Source organism: Lolium perenne, chromosome 6, assembly GCF_019359855.2.
Source record: "Lolium perenne isolate Kyuss_39 chromosome 6, Kyuss_2.0, whole genome shotgun sequence".
Classification (NCBI taxonomy): Eukaryota; Viridiplantae; Streptophyta; class Magnoliopsida; order Poales; family Poaceae; genus Lolium; species Lolium perenne.
Window position 1 is genome coordinate 85925451 of NC_067249.2, and position 8890 is coordinate 85934340.

At 46.0% G+C, this 8890-nt stretch overlaps 2 long non-coding RNA genes across 2 annotated transcripts; both read left to right on the forward strand.

Moving 5' to 3' along the window:
- The first annotated feature begins 277 nt into the window (after nt 1–277).
- On the forward strand, nt 278–2046 carry LOC139831963 (uncharacterized). The gene is made up of 2 exons (XR_011746381.1): nt 278–463; nt 1799–2046. It is a non-coding gene; the product is annotated as an uncharacterized lncRNA (long non-coding RNA).
- Nucleotides 2047–4380: 2334 nt separating this feature from the next.
- Nucleotides 4381–6314, forward strand: LOC139831964 (uncharacterized). The gene is made up of 2 exons (XR_011746382.1): nt 4381–4731; nt 6067–6314. It is a non-coding gene; the product is annotated as an uncharacterized lncRNA (long non-coding RNA).
- The last annotated feature ends 2576 nt before the right edge of the window (nt 6315–8890 follow it).

An 8890-nucleotide genomic window follows, 5' to 3' on the forward strand; every position in this document is an offset into this window, starting at 1 on the left:
AAATTTGATCAGAAAAATGTAAGGAACATGAATATGCCAACCATTCATCTGTTTGCATCTCGCATCATGTCGCGCGTTGATAATCGTGCATGTTCACCTAACATATATGCGGAGTATTTCGGAACACTGACTAGGATTTCCCCGCTCCGTTTAATATTGAAGTAGCTCACCCATGCCATGTCTTGCCATGCTAATCAACATTTAATATGCGGGGTAGAAAAACAACTTGAACCTAATAATTTGTGTGTCGGTATTTTGATTCTGTTTAAATTGGATAAGTTGCATCGCCGCATCATATTTGCCATGTCATGCATATCATCCTGATCATGCTGGTTCTTCTTCCGTAGTTGTAAGACTTGCATATGTTGTGTGTTCCAGCATTTGCTTCTTCCCGGATAGGATCACGAAGTGGTCTTGTGAGATACGACAAGTTCTCCGGATGTTCCTCGGCAAGCTTTAACAGGCAAGCATTTCCCTTATACTCCTGCCCCTGCAGAAGTCGCTCACCTATTTTATTTTTGCCTTCTCCCTCATGCTATCCTTAAGTTGCGTTATTGTCACGTGTCCCTTCCACTTGTTACCTCAAGCAGCCTATATTGCCTACACCAACCACCTACAGCTATTGTTTGGTTATCGGGTCTGCCTTGAGAGTCGTAGTGCATGCTAGTGCTGTTATATCTCGTTACCGTTACCGCTATCTTATCGGTTATCTGTTGGGAATCATGACACATGCCACATGGTTATATCTGTTGAGGGAATCATGGTTACTTGTTAATAGTTGTTAGCGGAGGCATCGGTGGGTCAGCTGATCGTTTTGTGATGGCTCACTTGTGTTTCCTAAATATCTTAGGACCCCGAGTTCTTGTTATCTGTTCTGAGACTGAGCGCTCTAACCACACGTGGGTATGTTTCTGGGTCTCCCCTCGACCACTGCCGGAATCTACAGCTTTGTCCAGTGGCCACAACTAGTTTGCAATGTTTTACCATTTGTTGTTTGCGTGCATGCCAGCTTGTTACTTATTTATTTTGGGAAGCCCAGTGAGCCTTGTATCCCTTGTTTCTGGTATGCACGTATAGGTTTGCGGCCTGAGCGTTTATCGCATGCTGAAGCGGGTCGTTCGCCCCTGTGTGTGTTCTGACCCTCGGAAGCCGTGCACGCAATAGCTAGGTCCGTTTTGGAGATACGGCCGGACTTCGATACGGGTTCAACTTGGTTAGGTGGCTTCCTGGACATTGTTGTCGTGAAGGAGAGTGCGAGTCGTGATATCCACCTGTCGCAAGTGGGTTGATCGTGCGTGTGGGCACATTTGGGCACCCATGCAGGGTAAAATCTTATCGATAAGCCGCGTCCGCGGTTATGGACGACTTGGAGCTGTATGACTCGATCATAGACAACTTACACCCGTTGTTCATTGATAATAACTTGCGTAGTAAGTTAGCACAACTTCAATAATAACTGGTTAAAACTTGTCAACCGTGTGAGTGCCTTTGTAAGTACCTCCTTGCGAGGGGGGAACACATCGGCTGTGTTATGCTTGCAGAGTATAGAATTGTTAGTTATGCGCTCTCTCACCTTCTCTGATAGACGACTGTTGTAGAGTGTCTCTATAGGTTTTTAGTGCTTGCGCGCTGCCACTTAACCCCACCATATTGCCTATGACGTTCCTCTTGCGTCCTCTAAGTCCCCTGCGTGCCTCAAGTACAAAGGACGACTGGTTGACGAATGCTTATACGTCTTGAAGTCTTGTTAAGTACGAACCCGTACTTATTGCTGCTTCTACGGGATATAACCGGGCAGGTATGAAGATCGGTACGATGAAGAACGACGCTAGCAAGGTTACCCTTCTGGCTTGGCCTGGGCAGGGTTATGGACGCCACTTGGTTATCTTCAGGACTCTTAGTCCAAATTTGTATCTTGTCCGTACTCGGATGTATTTGATCTTCTGTATGATTTGGATCTTATGTTGTATATTTGTATCTTGACTCGTTGGAGTCGTTGTTGTAATATATCTGTTTCTTGTGGGCTCTATTGTAATCCTATTGTAATATTACCGCTCGTGATTGATTCCACCCGCATCGCGTGCATGCTTCGGCGTGTACGAGGCGCTTGGTGGTGCGTATCCTAGAATCGATATCATGCGGATTTTGGCGGATTCGCTGGGATCCTCATGGTACCGGTTTTGGGGCGTCACAAGTTGGTATCAGAGCATCAGGTTGACGGTACCCCACTAGTCTAGCCTGTAGGATAACCTTGCAATGGTCGTTGAGTTTAGTGTGTCAAAACCTATTTTTGAAAATTCGTTGGATAGATCTGACTAGCTCTATTTTTCTCCTTACCTCTATTCTTTCTCTTCTTACCTTTGCGAGTTTTGAGTCTTCTCTCTTATCTGAGTTTTCTGAGTCTTAGGTTCCGACGTGGGTTGGACGATCTTTGCCTTTATCCTAATAGGTCCATTCTTTGGAGGATCTCGACAGAAGCTCATCATCGTCAACGGAACAACGACTCTTGTTAGTGGTGTCGATCGATCAAGCTGGAGCAAGACTTCTTGTTAGTGGTGTCGCGACGATCTACACGATGCATGAAGACCCGATAGTTGAACCAACTCCCCCTTAGGTTGACGTGGAACCTCGGGGCGAGGTTCCTTGTTAGTGGTGTCGATTGTAGCGACCCAGGAAAATCCCCATATTAGATTTTGTTTGTTGTTTTTCTTTTTATGCATCATCATGCATCATGCATCATATCATCCATGTTTTAACAAATAAAATTATTTCGTAAAATCCTATTTCAATATTTTCCCTCTCATATGGTTTATTTAATAAACCTCCTCTGCTCTATTCATTTAACAAAACCCTAACACAAACCTATTTTTATTTTTGCTATAACTCTTTATCTCTTATTTTATCTCTCTTTATAACTCTGTAATCAAATTCAAATTTCTGTTTGAATGGTTTCAAAATCAGTGCGCAAACAGTTTTAAAGTAAAGGAGAAAGAGTTTTAAAAAAAATAAAAAAAAAACCCCAAACCCTATCTAACCCAGGCCTCCTCTGTTTTTCTTCTCTCTGGCCCGGGCAGCCCACCTCTCCTTCTTCTCAACGGTGGCCCAGCATCTTCTCCTCCCAGCCCAGCCTCGGCCTTCCCCTCTCTTCCGGCCCAACCCTACCTGGCCCGTACCCCTTCGAGAGGATCTTTTCCTCGTTGTCGTCTTCCTCACGCTCCTCACGCCGAGACTGAGAAGAGGAGCACGGCGTCTCCCCAGCGTGGTCCTCTCCACCTCTCCCATCTTCTTTATCTCCAACCCTGGACCACCACGAGCCTTCTCCTCATCCACACGCCTCTCTCGCCTCGCGGTTTTCTTCTGCTGCAAGCCAAAACCGAGAGAAGGAGAAACTCCCACAGTACCGCGCCTTCCTCCTCGCCGATCCGCCATCTCCGACCACCCCGCGATGAACCGAGGCCACCACGAGCTCCGCCTCCCTCTCCTTGTTCTTCTCGTACAAGAAATCGAACCGGGGGCGCCCTAAATCATCCCTAGCAACCCCGCTTCTTCGCCACGGTGACCGCGCTCCGACGAGAAATCCGGTCGCCTCCGTCATCCCCTTCCTCCGCTGTGGCCTCCCACGTGTTCCTGGTACCCTCCTCTCCCTCCTGGACCCCTCCTTCTTCTCCTCCCCTCTCTGGTTCGCCGTTTCACCGTGTATCCGCCGCAGGACCTCAACGCCGGCGTCTCTCCGACGAGCTTCCGGCGACAGCGCCACCACCAACAAGTCCGCGCCGACGAGACGGTTCGAACGCGCCAGGTCTCGCTTGCTAGGGTGCCCGGGAACGTCTGCACCATCTCTGACTAGCCGCGGTGGTCACCGTCTGGAACGTGCGCGGCATCGCCCGGCATCGAACACCTTCGGAGCGTGCCCGCAAGCTCCGCCACATCAGCTACACGTGAACCTCCCTGACCCCACCTGTCATCCTGTGGGTAGAGTCTCTCCCGGTGAGAAAACCCTTGCAGATCCAGATCTGGTCTTCTTGCAGCGAGGCCCCTGTATCTTTTGCTATTCTAACCCACGGTCCTCTGCCACGCCAGCAGATCCCGCCCAGTCAGCGCCGCGTCAGCATCTCCCTGGCCTGCCCGTCAGTCTCTGTGGCTGGATCTCCCCTGGGTGAGAAAAGTCCCACGTTTTCTCTGTTTTTCAGAAAATTGCAGAATATGTTTAAATGTTGCATAAATCATATTTTCTAAAATATAACTCGAAATAAAAAGTGTTATATATGAAATTTGATCAGAAAAATGTAAGGAACATGAATATGCCAACCATTCATCTGTTTGCATCTCGCATCATGTCGCACATTGATAGTCGTGCATGTTCACCTAACATATATGCGGAGTATTTCGGAACACCGACTAGGATTTCCCCGCTCCGTTTAATATTGAAGTAGCTCACCCATGCCATGTCTTTCCATGCTAATCAACATTTAATATGCGGGGTAGAAAAACAACTTGAACCTAATAATTTGTGTGTCGGGATTTCGATTCCGCTTAAATTGGATAAGTTGCATCGCCGCATCATATTTGCCATGTCATGCATATCATCCTGATCGTGCCGGTTCTTCTTCCATAGTTGTAAGACTTGCATATGTTGTGTGTTCCAGCATTTGCTTCTTCCCGGATAGGATCACGAAGTGGTCTTGTGAGATACGACAAGTTCTCCGGATGTTCCTCGGCAAGCTTTAACAGGCAAGCATTTCCCTTATACTCCTGCCCCTGCAGAAGTCGCTCACCTATTTTATTTTTGCCTTCTCCCTCATGCTATCCTTAAGTTGCGTTCTTGTCATGTGTCCCTTCCACTTGTTACCTCAAGCAGCCTATATTGCCTAAACCAACCACCTACAGATATTGTTTGGTTATCGGGTCTGCCTTGAGAGTCGTAGTGCATGCTAGTGCTGTTATATCTCGTTACCGTTACCGCTATCTTATCGGTTATCTGTTGGGAATCATGACACATGCCACATGGTTATATCTGTTGAGGGAATCATGGTTACTTGTTAATAGTTGTTAGCGGAGGCATCGGTGGGTCAGCTGATCGTTTTGTGACGGCTCACTTGTGTTTCCTAAATATCTTAGGACCACGAGTTCTTGTTATCTGTTCTGAGACTGAGCGCTCTAACCACACGTGGGTATGTTTCTGGGTCTCCCCTCGACCACTGCCAGAATCTACAGCTTTGTCCAGTGGCCACAACTAGTTTGCAATGTTTTACCATTTGTTGTTTGCGTGCATGCCAGCTTGTTACTTATTTATTTTGGGAAGCCCAGTGAGCCTTGTATCCCTTGTTTCTGGTATGCACGTATAGGTTTGCGGCCTGAGCGTTTATCGCATGCTGAAGCGGGTCATTCGCCCTTGTGTGTGTTCTGACCCTCGGAAGCCGTGCACGCAATAGCTAGGTCAGTTTCGGAGATACGGCCGGACTTCAATACGGGTTCAACTTGGTTAGGTGGCTTCCTGGACATTGTTGTCGTGAAGGAGAGTGCGAGTCGTGATATCCACCTGTCGCAAGTGGGTTGATCGTGCGTGTGGGCACATTTGGGCACCCCTGCAGGGTAAAATCTTATCGATAAGTCGCGTCCGCGGTTATGGACGACTTGGAGCTGTATGACTCGATCATAGACAACTTACACCCGTTGTTCATTGATAATAACTTGCGTAGTAAGTTAGCACAAATTCAATAATAACTGGTTAAAACTTGTCAACCGTGTGAGTGCCTTTGTAAGTACCTCCTTGCGAGGGGGGAACACATCGGCTGTGTTATGCTTGCAGAGTATAGAATTGTTAGTTATGCGCTCTCTCACCTTCTCTGATAGACGACTGTTGTAGAGTGTCTCTATAGGTTTTTAGTGCTTGCGCGCTGCCGCTTAACCCCACCATATTTCCTATGACGTTCCTCTTGCGTCCTCTAAGTCCCCTGCGTGCCTCAAGTACAAAGGACGACTGGTTGACGAATGCTTATACGTCTTGAAGTCTTGTTAAGTACGAACCCGTACTTATTGCTGCTTCTACGGGATATAACCGGGCAGGTATGAAGATCGGTACGATGAAGAACGACGCTAGCAAGGTTACCCTTCCGGCTTGGCCTGGGCAGGGTTATGGACGCCACTTGGTTATCTTCAGGACTCTTAGTCCAAATTTGTATCTTGTCCGTACTCGGATGTATTTGATCTTCTGTATGATTTGGATCTTATGTTGTATATTTGTAACTTGACTCGTTGGAGTCGTTGTTGTAATATATCTGTTTCTTGTGGGCTCTATTGTAATCCTGTTGTAATATTACCGCTCGTGATTGATTCCACCCGCATTGCGTGCATGCTTCGGCGTGTACGAGGCGCTTGGTGGTGCGTCTCCTAGAATCGATATCGTGCGGATTTCGGCGGATTCGCTGGGATCCTCATGGTACCGGTTTTGGGGCGTCACATTACCTGTGAGAAGCTCGTATGGAGTTTTGTTATGGAGGGGGCGGAGGAAGAGCCGGTTGGAGTAGTGGACAACAGTAGAGATGGCTTCTCCCCAAAAGTTGTGTAGTGAGTTGAATTCACTCAACATGGTTCTTGCCATCTCAATGATAGTCCGGTTCTTCCTTTCAACAACACCATTTTGTTGAGGGGTGTACGGCGTTGAAAACTCATGCTTGATGCCCTTATCATCAACAAACTCTTACATGGTGTAGTTCTTGAACTCGGTGCCATTGTCGGTCCTAATCGCCGTGATCTCGGATTCATACATACATTGAGCCTTCTTGGCGAAGATGATGAACTCTCTATGGGTCTCATCCTTAGACTTAAGGAGAAAGACCCAAGATTGAGTAATCATCAGCAATGACAAGTCCGTACTTGCTCCCACCAAGAGAATCATAATGTGATGGCCCAAAGAGATCCAAATGAAGGAGCTCCAAAGGCCTAGACGCGGTGACGATGCTCTTGATAGGATGTCTCTTCTTAAGTTGTTTTCCTGCTATACATGCACTGCATACACGATCTTTCTCAAAAGAAATGCCGGTTAGTCCAACAATGTGTTCACCCTTTAGGAGTTGTTTAAGATTTCTCATATTGACATGACCAAGGAGGCGATGCCACAACCAACCTTCGTCATGTTTGGACGTCATTATACATGTGGAGGGAGAGGGGCTCTCTTTCGAGAGGTCAACCACGTAAAGGTTGTTCTCCACATGTCCAACAAAAACCAATTTGAGATTGTCACTCCTAAACACTTCCACACAATATTTAGTAAAATATGAATTGTAGTCGGCATCTGCAAGATGATATATAGAAAGCAAATTATAGCCAAGGGATTAAACAAGCATGACCGTCTCGAGGCACAAGTCCTTAGAGATTGTCACCTTGCCATACCCAAGTACCTTTCCCTTTGAGTTGTCACCAAAAGTGATGCTTGACTTCTTGTTTATATCCTCAATGAATTGGTCAAGCACGCCTCTTCCTCCGGTCATATGATTAGCGCATCCACTATCAAACACCCATTTTGGACCACCTACCCCTACAAAATCAAGTAGAGGTTTTAGGAACCCATCGATTAATGGGTTCCCTAGTCATGGCAACAAGATATTTTGGTACCCAAATTGAGTACCCTCTATAAGCATAGCCATCACGAGGTCCAACATAGTTAGCATAAACATCACCATAATAATAAATAAATAAAGCATAGTGATTGTTTGGCCCCGTGCGGTCACCACTAGTGGCTTTGCCCTTTGAGGCTTTGCCATCATTAGTGACCTTCTTGTTCTTTTCTTGAGCGGGCTTCTCCTTCTTGTAGTTCTTCTTCTTGTAGGACTTGGGAACATATCCAAGTCCAAACTTTTATTGTTTGACCTTTGCATACTCAAGAGGTCATCCAATCCCATCTTATTCTTGGCGGTGGTGAACTTTGCAAGTTCCTTTGTTAACCTAACATTTTCCTCAAAAATAGTTGCTTGCTCACAAGATGATTCATTAGGATGATAGTTGAGACCATATTTGGTCACCAAAGATTCAAGATATGCATTGGTCTCAACATGCAAAGATAATTCCTCTTGTAACCAAACATGTTCCTCTACAAGTTTAGCATGCTCATGAGTAAATGAGGTGGAGGAACTAGCAACATCTTTAGCAATAATGGGATCATTCATTGAATCAAGAGTATTTTTGTAGGTTTCTTGAAGTAGGTCATGGTTCTCTCCAAGTTTCTTGAGCTCATCCTTAGCAAGCTTATTAGCTCTTTCAAGATGGTCAAGATCCCTAGTGAGATAAGCATGAGCAACTTCAAGCTCCTTCTTTGAAGCATCGAGCTCTTGGGCCAATAATTGAGCCCTTTCAATAGTTTCACGATCCTTAACTTTATCTAGTTCAAAGGTTTCAATTTGTTGCTTAAGGCCTTGAGATATGCACCTCTCGGTTTTCAGCTCTTGTCTTAGGAGGTTGAATCTCCGTTCTTTATCATTCAAATGATATTCTAATTCCTCAATGGACTCATCCTTTTCTTTAAGGGAGTCCATCAAGAAATCAAACTTGACAAGAGCATCACCACGAAGAGTGCATCTTACTTTGTAAAGTTCCTTAAGCATAGCTAACTCTTCTTGATTTTCAATTTCATCATCAAGAACACTAAATAAGGAAGGTGGGGATTCCATTACCTTTGTTTCTCTTGCCATTAGACAAGAGCCAACGATTGTAGAGGAGGGAGATTCATCGGAGTCATCATCTTGAGTTGTTCTTGCCATGAAGGAAGAACCAACATCATTCTCCGTGGAGTAATCCTTGGAGTAGTCATATGTGAAGAGTGATCCGGGCTTGGAGAAAGCCAAACCGACCACTCCGGCCTCCTTCTCCTCATCTTCCTCTTCTTCATCGGACA